Source organism: Nannobrachium achirus, assembly GCF_963921795.1.
Source record: "Nannobrachium achirus genome assembly, chromosome: 15".
NCBI classification, from domain to species: Eukaryota; Metazoa; Chordata; class Actinopteri; order Myctophiformes; family Myctophidae; genus Nannobrachium; species Nannobrachium achirus.
This window is the reverse complement of record NC_137822.1, coordinates 10,552,329-10,570,910: the sequence shown is the minus strand read 5'-3', so window position 1 is coordinate 10,570,910 and position 18,582 is coordinate 10,552,329.

Here is an 18,582-nt window from a genome sequence, read left to right as displayed (position 1 = left end):
TGAAATCGCATCACCATTAGCATATGAACACACCTGACATAACTGTGAAGCCCGTTTGTCACTTTCACAAATCGTATGCTGTATATTAGCATTTTTATGCTGTATCTATATCTATTCTGCATCTAGCTTGAGGCTCATCTATTCTGCATCTAGCATGAGGCAACATGCTTAACCAGCTCTCTCTGTGTGTGTGTGTGTGTGTGTGTGTGTGTGTGTGTGTGTGTGTGTGTGTGTGTGTGTGTGTGTGTGTGTGTGTGCAGGCAGGCGGGTGTGTGCGTGGGCGGGTGGGCGGGCGGGCTGGGGGGGGGGGGGGGGGTAGCCATTAAACGAAACGGGTATTTCTTACATTGATGCTCCTACATATTATCATGCAAGCACCAGTTAAAGTTACTTTCCATCCCTCATATACTGTGTGCACAGTGCACATCCCATGACCCACACACTGCACATCATTTTGGAGCTCATATCTTTGAACGGGTAAGGGCTAGTAGTTTTAGTCGACGAAATCAACACTGCCTGTGAGTGGTAGATCCCGTGGTTTGTGGTTACATTTGGGTGCTCGTCCCGGTTCGGCTTTCGCCATGTGGTGAGGTCAAAGGGGGGTGAATGTAGCTGCACAGCAAAATCATAAGTATTAATTTAACTGACAGTGAGTAGCCCTTGCTTGAAGCCCATGGAAGCATTAAGTAAGCTGACACCGCGTCCCGGAGGACATGAAAGTCCCTAAACCTAATTAACTTTGCATTCTGCAGGTGATTATATTAACTCTCCCGCCGCTTCGAACGTTCACGTTCGCCCCATTTTTTACAGAACCTCGATGCCAATACGGCGCTCGTTCGGTTCGTTCGTCTGATGACTGTAAGCTGATGAGGCGTCGCGCGGCCGTCTACTGTAAACACATTTTCCGCGGTGATGGTGTAAAAAATCCATTATGCGTTAACATCAACGGAGAACAATTCACTTCCTTGTTGATTTTCTCTGGCTCTGAGGCTCTGTGGCCAGTGACTGGTCTTCTTCTTCTTCAACACATAACAGGCAAATTCACATTCATTCTCGCATGACGCCGCCCTCTGCTGCCTGGCAGACCAAAGTGCACTATTGCACAAAAAAAGAAAAAAAAAAAAAAAAAAAAAATGTCTGTCTGTCTATCTACTATAACGTCGCAAAGGTAAGCCGCTTTTTGATGGCGCCAGACCCAATAAATAAATAAATAATCTGGCAGTAGGAGAGTTAAGATAAGACGGAGCATCCCTCTTTAGGGGGTTGCCATTTCCTCACCGACAAGGAGGGCACCACCATCTCAGGTATCTCGCCTGGCCAAAGTGATACTGGTATTTTACATCTGATACAGACGCAGGGAATCTGTTTATTTGAGAAGATGTGGCGTTTTGAATATAATTGAGAGGTAATGCCGGCTGAGATCTGGGTGGTATATGCTAATTAAAGTCATGTGTTGAAATCAGATTATTAATTATCTCTCCGAATGTCTGTCCCAGTGTGTGTGCGGGTGTGTGTGTGTGTGTGTATGTGTGTGCATGCGTGTGCGAGAGTGAGCACGCGTGCGTGCATGCTTGCGCGCGTGCGTGTGTGCGTGCGTGCATGCTTGCGCGCGTGCGTGCGTGTGTGCGTGCGTGCTTGGGTGAGTACAGTATGTTTTCAAGGTTCATGGTTCAAGGATTTCTATTGTCACTTACAATGCAGCTGAGGCAACATTGCAGAAAGTGAAATTCCTCTTGGAGCCTCAACAGTGTGGCAATGATGAACACTTTTTTAAAGTAACATTGTTGAATGTTTTTATTTAACAACCTCTTTGTGTGTTTTCTGTATAGGTATGTTTATCTTTTACGGTTGCAGCGTGGGTGAAAGACCAAGACAAATTTGTCTTGGGCAAATTTGACCTTGAAAGCAGAATACCAAAAAGAAACTACACAATGGCAAGTGGCTGCAACAAAAATAAGATATAATTGCATCTAAACAACTGTAGACTGTGAGGCTGTATTCCTGGACAATCTATATAAAGTATCTTAACTGTCACGTGGAAACCAAGTTACTCTATGTCTAAAAACTGACTTCTCAAGAAATTGAAAAGAGAACCACAATTCCATGCTGTATTGATGTGGTACCATAGGAGAGATAACAGGCAAGACATTGAAATAACAATTCTTCTACATTCTCTAATTGTGTAATTCTATCTAAATCTTTACCTCTCTATCATTTAGCTGGGGACCACCTGGAACCCCCTCATAAGGACCACTTGTGGTCCCCGGACCACTGGTTGGCGTTCCCTATTTTGGGCATGCGATTTCAGCGGAACATTTTTCCCAGTGCCAAGTTTTTATTTTTCTCTCCAAATCTTTCAAAAACAGCGAAAGTAGCAGATCTACTTTTTGCTATTTGATGTACAACTAAGTATATGGTTTAAAGGATTAAGTTCATGTGCGAGAGATGCACCTCTCCCACATCGCTGGGTCTCCCTTTGTAATGTGTGATGCTTCCAGCATCACTCCACCTGTTCCTGCTGCTGGAGCTGGAGCTATTGTGCAGTGGTGTAAAGTAAATAACTACCTTTACTCAAGTACTGTACTTAAGTACAATCTTGAGGTACTTTTACTTTACTCGAGTATTTTCCAAATGTCAGTACTTTTATTTCTACTCCACTACAATTATTTGTAAACTTTAGTTACCATGCAGTTACTTTGTAGATTTTGATTATTATTACAAAACATACATTAAGGACTTTAGCCCTGTATACATTTCAGCCATTTGAAAATAGATGATCTACAACAGGGTTCCCCAATTAGTTTTCCCCAAGGGCCGAATTATGTCTAGGGTACCAAGACGAGGGCCACAACATTGCAGGGGCGACGGCGGCGTTCCTGCTACTCCAGCGTCAGTTCAGATATCGTAGTTGTCGGGTGAAAACGCAACGCCTCGCGGTGCGAGGCGTTGTGTGCTTGTAGATCTGCTGTTTTCACTACTTTTGTGCGACGGCTTTGTATGATTTGCGAAAGAACGTACAAATTTGGAGATACGATATTTCCAGCCGACAACGACAATATACTAGTGTTGTTGCTGCTCTTATACCATTATTACTGGGGTTGGTGTGGGCCAGACAGTAGCCCCCCGCGGGCCACAAATGGCCTGCAGGCCGCCTATTGGGGAACCCTGATCTACAAGCTCACTTGTGAACATATATACTGTACATGAAAACTTTGTGAAACGGGACATTCTGCATAATAAGTAGGCTACTTTCTACTTTTGGTACTTTAAGTACATTTTGATTACCAGACTTTTCCTTTTAACAGTATTTCTACATATTTGTACAGTATGTGTGAGTACTTTTCCCCACCACTGTCCATGTGGTCCTACTGTTGGAGCTGTAGCATTGTGACTCAGCCATAGCCTTCTCTCCATTATTTGCTGTTTTGATGACATTCCAGAACTCTACTACTTTGTCGCTGTCAGGTGGAAACCTTGTAACTCCAAAACTGTAACTTCTCATAGTCAGAGCGTTTCAGGCAAAAATCGTGCAGTTTATGATAGAAGCATGAAATTTGGCACACAGTTAGAACATGCCATATGGAACATTTTTGGCTATAGGGCCATCACAGATTTGTCTTGGGAAACTTGTGGGAGCCAATCAAGTTGGGCTCTCATAGACTTTACTATACAGTACAATAATACCAAAAAATAAATATGCTTTAAGTAGCATGTAAGGGGTCAAACTAGGTGTTTTTCGGGATTCAGAATCCAATGCAAGTATTGGTTTTGCATGAAACAAAACTGTGAAAATTGATGACTCATCACTAAACCATAGTTTTATGGGGTCCGTTTTTAGCCCAAGGAATGTTTTTCCTGCAAAACAAATGCTTGCATTGGATTCAGAATCCCGAAAAACACCTAGTTTGACCCCTCACATGTTACTTAAAGCATATTTATGTTTTGTATTATTTTACTCTATAGTAAAGTCTATGAGAGCCCAACTTTGATTGGCTCCCACAAGTTTCCCAAGACAAATCTGCGATGGCCCTATAGCCAAAAATGTTCCATATGGCATGTTCATGTATCATAAAGTGCACGATTCCGCCTTATTCCTGCCTGAAACGCCTGGACTATCAGGAAATTGTAAAAATTGGTCACAAGATCTTGCTAATTTTGTTCCTTGATTAAATATTCCTAAAACTCTCAGACACACCGAAAAAGAAGAACCTTTAAAAAAAAAAAGCAAAACATAGCCGATCTACAAGTACACAACGCGTTGCATCCTAACACGTTGCGAGCTTGAAGATCGACTACTTTTGTTTGACACTGTTCTACTGTATGACGAAGTAGGAAATTCATTTACGGAAAAAAACAACTTAAAAGGTTGAAATATGGACATAGAAGGTTTCTGCCCGACAGCAACAACTTGTGCACTTCTCGTGCTTGTACTGTACTTAGAATTTGGCATCTTGGGGTGTTAAGCGCAGTCCTTATTGCTTTTAAGAGCGACATGCACTTTCCTGCTAATCCACCGGCTTCTGGCTTCTGACCACTCAGTAATCCTCATGGGGACGACGTCACCGATGTACTTATTGACGCATGAAGTGACCGATTTCGTGTAATCATCAATATTATTCTCCGCTGCTTCCCAGAAAACATGCCTGTGTATGTGTGTGTGTGTGTGTGTGTGTGTGTGTGTGTGTGTGTGTGTGTGTGTGTGTGTGTGTGTGTGTGTGTGTGTGTGTGCGTGCGTGCGTGCGTGCGTGCGTGCGTGCGTGCGTGCGTGCGTGCGTGCGTGCGTGCGTGCGTGCGTGCGTGCGTGCGTGTGTGTCTGTATGTGCGTGTGTGAGCTATGCACTCTACTGAATGCACTCGTTCTAGTTCAAACTACAACAGAAAGACAGTCCAGCTCTCTTGTCTGTTCTTGACCACCCTTAATTAATAGTCAGCCAAGAATCGAAGATCCTTGACATATTGACGAGATTCCACGCCAATTCCACGCCTCGCCAACAGTATGAAATGTCACCCACTCCTCCCATCTCCTACATGCGAACGTCAGATATTGTAACATCATCAGTGTCGCTGGATCTCATTAGAGCAGTGGTTCTCAAAGTGGGTGCCGTGGCACCCTAGGGTGCCTTGATGCAAGTCTCGACCAGGAGTGCCTCTGAATACTTTGACAATGTTTGGAATTGATCAATTTCACTGCAGTTTAACCACATCTTAGAACCTCTATACTTAGTAAAGACACACTAGAGTTAAACTGTACTTGGCGCGTTCTTTTTCAGCCTACAGTACACAAAAGAGCAGATCTACAGATCGATTATTTTTTGATGAATGTTCCCCCCAGAATAGGAATGCTGGGGTTTAATTGGTTAAACGCCAAGTTATTTTCAGTCTGTCCTAATGGAAACAAATATTCTCTCCGGCTTTCCTTGTGACATGAGTACAGTATCTTTGGGGGAAAGATTTATTACGCACCGCTAATATGACAAAAGGTGCTATAAAGTAACAGTGTAATTCAGGGGTGCCGTGGATGAAAAAGTTATTTACAGGGATGACTTGAGCCAAAATAATGTTTGAGAACCACTGCACTATAGTATGTTGCTGACATAGACAGATCTCTAACAAAGATAATTTGTTGGAGACCCTGACTTGTCCGTCTGAAAAATATCATTTTAATGTCAGAATTTTTGGGACACTGTGGGCTCTATTTTGATCCATGCCTTATTTGAAATATTTAAAAATGTTTTTCAAAATAGTAAAAAAAAAAAGGCAAAGAAGTTTAGGCATAACTGCATAAGGCATAAGGTATGGATCAAAATAGAGCCCAGAGTGCGTGGCCTGTGAAGAATGGGTGATGATGGTTCCTTCTTTCACATTCTGGTGTAGAATAGTCCCCAATCCTTGGGGTGTATTTGTCACATTTACATATTATATGTATATTTGTATTTGCATATATACTGTACACAGGTGAAATTTGTCCTATGTCCTGTAACAACTAGGAGCAGTGAGCAGCCATTGGATTCTACAGCGCTCGGGGAGCAATTAGGATTTAAGAGTCTTGCTCAGGGACACACATCGACACATTGCTGGCCTGGCCTGGAATCGTACCTGGGACAACCAGGGGCTCTGGCTCCCCCAGGTGGGCTCACTGCTGCCCCACCCAGCATTAAGAGGAGGAAGGCAGGGAAAGAGCTGGTTGTGCAACAACATCAGAGAGAATTAAACAAGGCTTTATAACCTGACCCCAGAGCTGTGGTCTCCTGGTGAGTGGAGCTGAGGACACACGGTCACCCATATCACCAGTTTATGCACCAATTTTGCACACATCAGCATGCATGCATACACGCATGCAAACTCTCGCACGCACACACGTATGGATGCACGTACATACGCACACTGGTATTATTGGTATTATAAAATCAGTGTTGAGCCTGCAGCTAACAACAGTCTGAGGATGAAGAAGCATGGTGTCAGGTGTTTACATGTGCAGACGTGATTAAGACGAGTATGTCGCACCGAACAAGAGGGTCAGTTAAAACTCGAAGTAAACTAATAATCTCTTGCACAAGGACTTTGCAAATGAAATCATCCTTGCCTATACGTGACCGTACGTGACCGTGGAACAGATTCTGAGATTGAAATGACTTCCGTTGACTTGGGAAGGAACAGATTCCGAGATTGGAATGACTTTCCGTTGACTCGGGAAGGCGCTTCGCGAATGAAAGCAAAATGACAAGACAAATCACCATGTCCAAATCCCCCCCAAATACCTGGCAGACCCCTATTTCTCTCCTCTCTAATGAACTGCTCCTTTTCCTTAGCCAAAAATAATCTGTTATCGTTCGATTCGTTCAATCACACAAAACACACACCCGCGCGCACACACAGACACACACACCGCACAAATACTTTCTTATTTCACATCACTTAGTTACCATCCATTTCTCATTAAAATCCTTAAGCCTGAATCACGCTTCGCCTCGAGCCGCCGTCGCGTGCCGGAAACAGACGATCTGCAAGCTCACGACGCGCTGCGGCGCCATGCGCCTGTGAGCTTGCAGATCGGCTATTTCCCGGGCCGCGCGACACCGCCGTACCGCGGAGTATGTGAACGGAGCATTACTGGACCTCATCTGGTTCCTTGATTCCCGGTGTCTGAATGACAAGCAGCTAGCATGCTTCAGTAAAGAAGGAGGCTTTGAGCCCGAAGGCCCCCAGCTTTATCTGCGCTCTGAGAGAAACTCAGGCAGTAACGCTGATAAGACCCCAGCCTTGAAGCACATACACAAACACTGAGCATGCACGCACAAGCACACGCACGCACACGCACGCACGCACACACACACACACACACACACACACACACACACACACACACACACACACACACACACACACACACACACACACACACACACACACACACACACACACACACATACACACACACACACACACACACACACTGCATGTTTGTGTTACTATACTTGTGATTTTATGAATGCCAAGATATTTTGGCAATTTCTTTCTTTTTTTTAACCCTATAATCCTAAGGCAATAGGGAATAGCAAATCTACAAGCTCACTTCGCATCTTTAAGCGAGGCACATTGTGAGCTTGTGGATCTGCTATTTTCTGTGCACATTAGTGCTGGCGCGCAACTAATAATAAGTCGGCCATGAGTCCAATGGCCTTCACAACAAGTAGAGTAATGCACGTGAGTATGCACGCACGCACGCACGCACACACTAACACCCGCACGTACAGAAATTGTCACATGGTAACATGGTGGACATAAATTCACCATGGCCAAGCTGAATTGGAATTACTTAAGTAACATCCGTGGCCGAGTGTTCGGCAAACGGTGAGAGATAAGGCAGCATTTCTTGTGCTGTACTGTAGGAGCACATGTGCTCTGAGGTCCAGGGACCCGGGCGGTGGTGAGGGCCGGCTGTGAGTCTGACAACACGCTTTTATGTTCATTAGACTGTCAAAGCCAAGGAGGACCCTAGACATGTGTTCACACGCACGCACGCACACGAACGCACACACGCACACATATTGTCGTTGTCGGGTGAAAACCTTGTATGTCCAAAACCATTCGTTTTTGCACTTATCATTTAAAGAAAGATTTAAGAGGCGTTGTGTGCTTGTAGATCTGCTGTTTTCACTACTTTTGTGTGACAGCCTTGTATGATGAAGCAGGGCTTTACTTTGCGAAAGAACGTACATATTTGAAACTTGGAGATACGAGGTTTCCGTCCGACAACGACGATATGTAGGCTATTACTATACTTTTGTGGACATCAACATTTTGGTATATGGCAATTTCATAACGCAACAGGATTTCCCTTTTATACATTTTTAAAACCATAAGCTGAAAATGACAGATACACAAGCTTAGTCTTGGTTTTACTTCAGTAAAAAATCTGAGCCAGTGCACAACACCGGCATGCAACTATAGAGTTACAAATCAGGCCTAACCATAACCCCTAAATCTAACCTCTAAATAGCTGTAATCCTAACCTCCACCCTGAGCTCAACCTTTGGCTAATTGTAAGCCTGTAATTCCCAAAATCTAATTAACCATAACACAACCATTTCTCTTGTAAGAAGGGCCAGGAAGATGTCACGAAATTGTACTATACTTGTGGGGACATTTGTCCCTCACCAGTGTGTACACAAACAAGCATACACGCACGCACGCATGCACGCACGCACGCACACGCACGCACGCACGCACGCACGCACGCACGCACGCACGCACACAGAATGTTTAACAATAGGCAAACATTCATTTCCATACAGAAATGCATACAGTGTTATTTGACATGATGATGAATTGCATATGAAATATCCATGTTCCCGTTTCCAATTCGCTGGTAGCCCTTCAGAGGAGGTGAACCCAGGAAAAGATAGGCGTTCGGTCGCTCTCGTGCATTGTAATGTACAGTATGCAGCTCCTGGGAATTCTTTCCGTTTAATAACATTAAAGGCATGAGGTCGATTAAAATAAATCCTTCTAAAACGGTTTTCTGTAAAATGTATGTTGGTATGTCAGTGGTGCTCAAACCTTTTTAATGTCAAGGACATGCCAAAATTATATGTATTTGGCTGCAGACCCCGCATCTCAAGAGATTTTGTTCCAAGGGAAACCCCCAGAAGCAAGGATTTGAGTTAAAAATGATCTGTGTAAAAGATATACTGTAAGGTATATTCAAAGATTTGCACAAATGTTCATGAGCAAAAGAAAAAAATATCAGATCTATAAGCAGATCTTGCAGCGTGGAACGGAAGTGACGTGCTATGAGCTTGTATATCTGCTATTATTGAATAGCCAACCAATATGTTATACTGTGTGTATATATAGCTATAAAATCTAAAACATGACACAGATGCTTTCCCGGTTTTTATGAGTTAAAGGACAACTTTGTTTTTTTACAACAAGGGTTCATATTTTAGATTGTAATTAGAGAAAGAGAAAAAGTGAGTGTTAAAATGTTTTCATTTTCTTTGTTCTATTGTTTTATCGCGTTTAGGTGCTAAAATGTGGGGCATGCGTACGCATGGGGGCATGCGTACAAGTGGCTAAATATGTATTTTTAGACACAATAAGCTAGCAGTTTCTTTATTGCTATTTACAGTAACACTTCTAGCCCCAATAAGTCACATCTAAGCATGGAAGGTTGCGTTGTATCTTGGGAATGGGCTTATTCTGTGTAAAATGACATATTTAGCCACTTGTACGCATGCCCCCAACCACGGAAATAAGAATCTCTAAAACAATAGAAAGAAGTAAATGAAATAATTTTAACACTCATCTTTTATATTCTTTAATTACAATCTAAAATATGAACCCTTGTTGTAAAAAACTAAAGATGTCCTTTAAGGGCAAATCCCACCCTCCCAGTTGGGAGACTCAAATCCTGCTTCTGGTCTCCTATAAGCCAGTGGTTCTCAAAGTGGGGTCCGGGGTCCGTTTGGTCTCATCTGTGGGGGTTCATTTGGTTTCATCTTTGGTTTCATGAGTTAACTTTGGCACTGCAGGATTTCTACAGTGCACAACCCTGCCACCCTGCACTCAATCAAAACCATGACAACACAGAGGATGTCTATTTCACTTAAAGACGCAGTCCATAACTTTTAGTATCCTACCCGGGATCCTAACCTGAGTCTCTGGCTGAATGAGAGAGCATATCGTCGTTGTGGTGGTGAAAACCTTGTATGTCCAAAACCGTTCGTTTTGCATTTTTCATTTTAAAAATGATTTAAACTAGTGAAAACAGAAGACGCCTCGCACCGCGAGGCGTTGTGTGCTTGTAGATCTGCTGTTTTCACTACCTTTGTGCGACGGCCTTGTATGATGAAGCAGGGCTTTACTTTGCGAAAGAACGTACAAATTTGAAACTTAATTGGAGATACAAGGTCTCCACCTGACAGCGACGATATATTCCTATACCGCTCATCCAAGAGGCAGGCACCGCTTGGCCATGGCATATTCTGCGTTTATAAGCTTCAGGCAGAACTTGTCAATAATTCACCCTTTGTTAGCCTTCTGGTTGGTCCCTGACTGACCAACCAGCAGGCTCTTTCTGCCTTGTCCCGCCCTGGTTCTGCCTTTTTTTATGGTGAATTTGCTAAAACATAATTTTTGGAGAAATAAAAACATTTAAAAACATGCTGAGTCACTATACTGCCACTGAGCAGCTCCATTTTACTGAAACCAAGTTTGGAATTAGAATTGAACACACAGAATAACAATACGAAACAACTGAATTAAAATGGTAGTGGATGGATTGTCCCACCGAGTGTCCCACCAAGACACAGCAACCAATGGGTGTGAAGATGGGCGGGACAATGGGCGGGACTTGACATAGGGTGAAAATGTCCCTCATGGAAGAGTAGAGAGACCACCTCAGATGTGCTTGTCATTATTAGCGCAGTTGTTCTCAAACTTTTTGGGCTTCAGTAGCCCCTTTTCCTGATTGCTGAATCCAAGTACCCCCCTTAAAATTTTGATTAGAAAACATTGACATAAAGGTCAGTTTTTATGTCAATATGTTGACATAATTTATGTAAAAGCCTGTTTTCTATTCAGTAACAGTAACATTTTTACTTAATTATTTTGGTTTAAAGCTTTACAGAGCAGCACGTTCGCATACTGTAGATGTGTCAGTGTTTTATCATTAAACATAACAGTAAAATGATTTCATTTTCTCTCAAGTACCCCTGTAGTACCTCTGCGTACCCCTCGGGGTACACATACCCCCATTTGAGAAACACTGCTATAGATTAGTTAAAATATTGTTTTATTCATGAATCACATGAACCTTATAGCATTCCTATATGCTGGTGCGAACATCACACAACAGTGTGATCTACAAGCTCACAACATGTCGCCACACGCCGTATCGTGAGCTTGTAGATCGGCTATTTTCTGAGAAGAAATTTGGTGGAGAGGGTATAAAAGGAGCGGAGTACAAAGCCCTGGGGGACCCCAGGTTACTGAGCACTGTATAGTATAGTGTTTGAGTGGTTAAAATAAGTTCTGGATTGCAGCTTTAACAGTGTCCCGAGGTAAAAGTAGGTAATTGCTTGCGCTGCTTTGGAAGCCTTCACGTGAGTAATGAACAGCTCAAATAATTTCCGACCCTGTCTCACCCTCTCGCTCTTGTCGGAGACGGCTGACGGAAACGGCGTAGACACCGCGGGCAAGAAAGAGAGAAGCAGAGAAGCAGGTGTAGTGGGAGTGGGACGAGGCCAGTGGTGGGAAAAAAGTACTCAAATGTTTTACTTAAGTAAAATATCAATGCTGCAAAATACTCTTGTTACAAGTAAAAGTCCGGAATTCAAAATGTACAAAAGTGTTGGCATCAAAATATACTTAAAGTGCCAAAAGTAGAAGTACAACAATGTTTGAAAATAGCAGATCTACAAGCTCACAACGCGTCGCGTTGTGAGCTTGTAGAACGGCTATTTTCAAATAGCGTAGGTATAAAATAGGGCCAAAGAGGTTAATGTATGTTTTATAAGATTATAATTTATATCTGCACAGTAACTAGTAACTAAACTTTTCAAATAATTGCAGTGGAGTAAAAGTACAATATTTGGATCCCAGATGCGGTGGAGTAGAAGTAAAAGTATTGGAAATTGGACATACTCAAGTAAAGTACAAATACCTCAACATTTTACATACATAGGTACAATACTCAAGTAAATGTAGTTAGTTACATTACACACTGTATAGCGGGAGTGGGACAAGGGTCTCTCTCCCGTCAGACCGCGGCATGCAGGGGCCGGCCGGTGCCAAGAGCAGCAGCAGCAGGATGTGGAGCTCTGGGTTCATGAGGTGTTGCTGGAAGGGGACTCATGAGGTCATAGTACCGCTCACTTCCTCCTTTCATCAACCTGAAGGCCTGACCGGACGCCATCGCTGAACCAGGTCCCCGCGGTGGATTAATGCCTCCACGTTGACGGCTGTGGTATTATATGCGGGCAGTGGTGGAAGAGAGTATATACTCCTTCTTTTGAGCTGCGCTCCCGCTAGGAGCTAACCGCTCCTACGTCTAGCTTTGTTCGTTTGTTTGTCCGCGTCTGTTTGTCCGCGTCTGTTTGACGACCAGGGTCACGTTGGGCAAGCTTCGCAGGGCGCTTAATGAAATTGACTCATAGATAACGCCGCTCACTTCATACTGTTTTTTTTTCATAGTAAAAATAGCAATACCACAATAGTAGAAATACTCTTACTGACCGCTACAAGTCATTTTTTAATTCAAAAATGTTAATTGAGTATACGGACAGTACTATTATGTAGAATGTCCTATTTCACAAATTCTTGAGTAAATACAATTCTTAAAAAAATAATTCTCACAACAGTTCACGCATGCGACTCGTTGTGACCTTTGTGACCCATTTTAACAACCAATGCAGGTTTTGAAATAATAAATCTCAATGTAGTAGTAAGGGTAAAAAGTGCAATATTTGTCTGAGATGTAGAAGTGGCGTAGGAGTTGTAAATATGTAAATAGTCAAGTAAGTAAAATTCCCTCAAAATGTTGCTTAGCCACCTAAACCGCAGAAGATGTAGTAAGCTGAACATGAGTTGCCTCTGTACTTGGTCCACTAATTTTCTTTCCCTCTATCGAATCTCTTCACCAAAAGTAGCCGATCTACAAGCTCACAACGTACTTTATTCCCTCAGAATAGGGATGCTATAGGAGTGCTAATTTGGTACAGAAGTGCAGAACTTGAGTAAAAGTACTTACTTAGTTACTTTCCACCACTGCCGGAAAGCCATCAGTGAACCAGGGCCCTGTGATGGATTTGTGGTTCCGAGTTCTTATGTGGTATGGTATTGGGTGCACAACGGCACACAGAACATTAGCTTTTTATTCCCCCTTTCTACAACACTAGTAGTACTTGATCAAAATGAAATTATCCCTTGCGGTATTTATAACGTGGCAGACTTCTTTCTCATGAAACGCTGTTTAGGTCATTTCCCTGACTGACCTGCACGGCACTTTTTCCGTCATGCGAACATCTGTCGAGACGAAAGGGTATTCTGTCAACAGCTGACTGACTCATATGCCACGGTGAATTGTGATGACGTCGATGTGGAGATGTTTAATGGTTCTATTAATTCACTCAAATTGTTCTGTTGCTCTATGATGACATTTTGGGCCGAACAAGATTGTCATTCCATCATCAGAACTCGAAAGTAATCCAATATAAATCCTTCTGGCCACACAGTGCCATTTAAAGGACAACTTTGTTTTTTTTACAACAAGGGTTCATATTTGTGGGCTCGCCTGGAAGGCGAGCACACGTATGTTATCTTCATTATTGTGGGCTCGCCTGGAAGGCGAGCACACGTATGTTATCTTCATTATTTATATACTATACTAGTCAGTATCTCCTCAAAACTTTGGCGCGCTTCATCTCTTAAACGCTTACACCTTTCAACACCATTCAAATTTTTATGTGTTCAGCTTACTGAGGACACGTGTGCTTGTACTTTTGGTTTTGAAATGTTTTGTAGTATAAATATAAAAAAATAAAAATGTTTAACTTTAAGCACCCAATGCATTTCCAATGGGTTTAGTGAGTGGGGACAGAGTGGAGAGAAGGATAATAGACCCATGTTTATGTTAAGGCGCTGTGGCTGCAGTGTTCACACTTCAGATATGCTATCTATATCATTGCGTTCACACAGGTCTGCTCTCTGATTTGATCCAAATGTCTAAGCTGTGTGATGTATAAAACTATAGTTATAGTTAAAACTATAAATAAATGTCCCTCTCCACTCTACTGATTACACAGCTGTGATCAAGAATCAAGTCCGGGCGATGGGATGTAAATCCCATAGCCATATATCCTAGAGCCCGCAGGGACAGTCAGCCATATTAGTGGTTGTTGTTGGTTGTCAGGGAGATATCAAAACCAATGCATTTCCAAGTCAGATCCACAAACACAATAAAAGCCATGCTCCACTCCTCAGTCTGGAGTGGCCACATAGAAGAACGCCTTGGTTATAGACATAGTGGAGGACAGATGTGATCTGGGATTGTTAGCCTACAGTATATGCACTCAATATACTCCACTACAGTTGGAGTCCATTTGACAGTTGCTGGTTCCCAAACACAGAATCAAAAATGTAGATCTAGAACACATAGAATATGTACAGTACAGTAAGGTTCAGTAGAGTACAGTAAAAGTACAGTAAGGTTCAGTAGAGTACAGTAAAGTACAGTAAGGTACAGAAAGGTACAGTACAGAAAGGTACAGTAGAGTACAGTACAGTAAGGTACAGTAGAGTACAGTAAAGTACAATAAAGTACAGTAAAGTAGAATAAAGTACAGTAAGGTACAGTGGAGTACAGTAAAGTACAGTAGAGTACAGTAAAGTACAGTATAGTAAGGTACAGTAGAGTACAGTACAGTAAGGTACAGTACGGTACAGTAGAGTACAGTATAGTATAGTACAGTAAGGTACAGTACAGTACAGTAAGGTACAGTAGAGTACAGTACAGTAAGGTACAGTAGAGTACAGTAAAGTACAGTAAGTTACAGTAGAATACAGTAAAGTACAGTACAGTAGAGTACAGTAAAGTACAGTAAGTTACAGTACAGTACAGTACAGTACAGTACAGTACAGTACAGTACAGTACAGTAAGGTGCAGTACAGTATAGTAAGGTACAGTACAATACTGTAAGGTACTGTACCTTACAGTACCTTAAAGTATCCTATTTGTTGGGTTGGAATCGAGCCCACACTGTTTCGAAGGAACAGTATTTCTAGTTTATTTATTTATCTATCAGTCAGTCAGTATCTCCTCAAAACTTTGGCGCGCTTCATCTCTTTAACGCTTACACCTTTCAACACCATTCAAATTTTTATGTGTTCAGCTTACTGAGGACACGTGTGCTTGTATTTTTCGTTTTGAAATGTTTTGTAGTATAAATATAAAAAAATTAAAATGTTTAACTTTAAGCACCCAATGCATTTCCAATGGGTTTAGTGAGTGGGGACAGAGTGGAGAGAAGGATAATAGACCCATGTTTATGTTAAGGCGCTGTGGCTGCAGTGTTCACACTTCAGATATGCTATTTATATCATTGCGTTCACACAGGTCTGCTCTCTGATTTGATCCAAATGTCTAAGCTGTGTGATGTATAAAACTATAGTTATAGTTAAAACTATAAATAAATGTCCCTCTCCACTCTACTGATTACACAGCTGTGATCAAGAATCAAGTCCGGGCGATGGGATGTAAATCCCATAGCCATATATCCTAGAGCCCGCAGGGACAGTCAGCCATATTAGTGGTTGTTGTTGGTTGTCAGGGAGATATCAAAACCAATGCATTTCCAAGTCAGATCCACAAACACAATAAAAGCCATGCTCCACTCCTCAGTCTGGAGTGGCCACATAGAAGAACGCCTTGGTTATAGACATAGTGGAGGACAGATGTGATCTGGGATTGTTAGCCTACAGTATATGCACTCAATATACTCCACTACAGTTGGAGTCCATTTGACAGTTGCTGGTTCCCAAACACAGAATCAAAAATGTAGATCTAGAACACATAGAATATGTACAGTACAGTAAGGTTCAGTAGAGTACAGTAAAAGTACAGTAAGGTTCAGTAGAGTACAGTAAAGTACAATAAGGTACAGAAAGGTACAGTACAGAAAGGTACAGTAGAGTACAGTACAGTAAGGTACAGTAAAGTACAATACAGTACAGTAAGGTACAGTAGAGTACAGTAAAGTACAATAAAGTACAGTAAAGTAGAATAAAGTACAGTAAGGTACAGTGGAGTACAGTAAAGTACAGTAGAGTACAGTAAAGTACAGTATAGTAAGGTACAGTAGAGTACAGTACAGTAAGGTACAGTACGGTACAGTAGAGTACAGTATAGTATAGTACAGTAAGGTACAGTACAGTACAGTAAGGTACAGTAGAGTACAGTACAGTAAGGTACAGTAGAGTACAGTAAAGTACAGTAAGTTACAGTAGAATACAGTAAAGTACAGTACAGTAGAGTACAGTAAAGTACAGTAAGTTACAGTACAGTACAGTACAGTACAGTAAGGTGCAGTACAGTATAGTAAGGTACAGTACAATACTGTAAGGTACTGTACCTTACAGTACCTTAAAGTATCCTATTTGTTGGGTTGGAAGCGAGCCCACACTGTTTCGAAGGAACAGTATTTCTAGTTTAGATTGTAATTAGAGAAAAGGAAAAAGTGAGTGTTAAAATGTTTTCATTTGCTTCGTTCTATTGTTTTATAGCGTTTATCGTGCTAAAATGTGAGGCATGCGTACGCATGGGGGTATGTGTACAAGTGGCTAAATATGTATTTTTAGACACAATAAGCAAGCAGTTCCTTTATTGCTATTTACAGTAACACTTCTAGCCTCCATATGTCACATCCAACCATGAAAGGTTGTGTTGTATCTTGGGAATGGACAATATTGTACCGTAAACCAAGTAGTTTCAAGTAGAGTTTGAAACTGCACGAAAAAAAAACTTTTTAAACCTAACAGCAAATAAAGACTGTAGGCCACTGACAGCAATCAAGGTGTAAATGGAGAATCAAAGGCAGAGCTGTGTTTAGCATTTTCTAGTCTCCAATAAATGTTGGGAAATTGTCACTTAGCCAACAAATCAAATCCTTCAGCAGATGCCAAAACCCCATCCCGTTAATTGGTTATGCTCATCATCCGGAGCCAAAGTAAAGGGCAAATAGCAAATAAGTAGATAAGACAGAGAGAGAAGTATTTGGGTGTTTTATGATAATAGCATTTCTGAGAGACAGGTGTGCAAGGAAAAAGTCAAACAACATGTCTGCAGTGTATTCAACGGACCTCAAGGGCATCCAATTAGACAAACACAAAGCTGAGCACATTTTGAGCTAACACTTTGTGACACTGGACCACCTACAATTTGGTGCAGGGGGAACAAAAAAAGAGAATATATTAAGAGAAGGCAGGAAACAAACATCCAATTAATATAATTGGGCCCTTTACACAGCCAGGTGTGAGCTCCCTGCCCCATACATAGCATCTAATCTGTTTCTTACACAGCCATACAATCTAATCTGTTTATATCTAAACCAAATCTCAAGTTTTGCAATAAACATTACCAGAAATGACCAGTGGGGGGAAAAGTATTCACATTTTTTACTTAAGTAATCAATTCTGCAATGTGGATATACTCTGTTAGGGAACGGTCACACCGCACGTTTATTCTACCTTTGAGGGCGGATTCGGACAATGCATTTCAATGGAAATGGAGCGGTTTCCTGATTTCTGCAAACAAACGCTTCATTCCTATTGAAATGCACTGACATAATCCGTATAGGTAGAATAAAAGTGCTGTGTGACCGTTCCCTTAGGACAAATAAAATCCTGATAGGCCTATGTCACATAGCATTATATTATATATATATTATATATATTAAGCATCATTTGCATAATCTGCTTCTTTGACCCACTTTCTTGACACTTGCTAGTCCTAATTTAGATTATTGTGGAAATTGTCCACCAACATCACCATCACCTATTAGCACCACTTTGCTTGCTATATCAATGATCAAGTGTGAAATATTTCATTTGGTCGAGCAGGATAAGCAAAATGTCTTATTTCCCCTCCATTTATTTTATTTTCTCTTATTTATTTGTTTCTTCTGGTTATGTAATGGGTTGTACTTACAGTATATAGCAGGGGTCTTCAACGTTTTCAGGCCCCATGGACTGCTTAGCTGAGAGAGAGATAAAGCAGGGACCCCCACACAACTTTTCATACAGTAGATTCCATAGTGTTTCATCGTTTGACAGCACAGTCATCAGTGTATTTTGGTTTCATGTCAAGTTGTGTTTTAAGATATTAAACCACTTGAACCGTCAATACTTAATAAATTTTACCTTTCACTCTGTACTAGTCTGCTCTTCTTCCCCTCTACACCAGCGCGAGACGTTGTGAGCTTGTAGATCTGCTATTTTTGGCTAAAGTTCTTTGAATATGGACACTATAGGTGCATATGAAAAAGCAGAAAAAAAGTTTCTATCACACAAAGATTTGGAGGACCC